We start from the raw sequence: 932 nt of genomic DNA on the forward strand, positions 1-932 counted from the left end.
GTTTACTATTGTGAAACCTATTTCTTCCACCATTATTGAAGCCTTGTTGAGGCTTTTGATCCTTCCATGAGAGATTTGGGTGATTTCTCCATGAGGGATTATAGGTGTTTCCATATGGTTCACCCATGTAATTTACCTCTGCTATTGCAGGGTTCTCAGGATCATAAGCTTCTTCTTCTTCAAAAGATGCCTCTTGAGTACTGTTGGATGCAGCTTGCATTCCATTCAGACTCTGAGAAATCATATTGACTTGCTGAGTCAATATTTTATTCTGAGCCAGTATGACATTCAGAGTATCAATTTCAAGAACTCCCTTCTTCTGAGGCGTTCCATTACTCACAGGATTCCTCTCAGAAGTGTACATGAACTGGTTATTAGCAACCATGTCAATGAGTTCTTGAGCTTCTGCAGGCGTTTTCTTTAGGTGAATGGATCCACCTGCAGAAGTATCTAATGACATCTTTGATAGCTCAGATAGACCATCATAGAATATATCCAGGATGGTCCATTCTGAAAGCATGTCAGAAGGACACTTTTTGGTCAGTTGCTTGTATCTCTCCCAAGCTTCATAGAGGGATTCACCTTCTTTCTGTCTGAAGGTTTGAACATCCACTCTAAGCTTGCTCAGCTTTTGAGGAGGAAAGAACTTGGCTAAGAAAGCCGTGACCAGCTTATCCCAAGAGTTCAGGCTATCTTTGGGTTGAGAGTCCAACCACACTCTAGCTCTGTCTCTTACAGCAAAAGGAAAAAGCATGAGCCTGTAGACTTCAGGATCTACTCCATTAGTCTTAACAGTATCACAGATCTGCAAAAATTCAGTTAAGAACTGAAAAGGATCTTCAGATGGAAGTCCATGGAACTTGCAGTTCTGCTGCATCAGAGAAACTAATTGAGGTTTGAGCTCAAAATTGTTTGCTCCAATGGTAGGAATT

The 932-nt window shown here is 41.1% G+C and overlaps 1 non-coding gene across 1 annotated transcript; it reads left to right on the forward strand.

Annotated features, from left to right (window-relative positions):
- The first annotated feature begins 514 nt into the window (after nt 1-514).
- LOC112780622 (small nucleolar RNA R71) lies at nt 515-622 on the forward strand. The gene has a single exon (XR_003191446.1). It is a non-coding gene; the product is annotated as a small nucleolar RNA R71 (small nucleolar RNA).
- The last annotated feature ends 310 nt before the right edge of the window (nt 623-932 follow it).

Source organism: Arachis hypogaea, chromosome 19 (assembly GCF_003086295.3).
Source record: "Arachis hypogaea cultivar Tifrunner chromosome 19, arahy.Tifrunner.gnm2.J5K5, whole genome shotgun sequence".
Taxonomy (NCBI): Eukaryota; Viridiplantae; Streptophyta; class Magnoliopsida; order Fabales; family Fabaceae; genus Arachis; species Arachis hypogaea.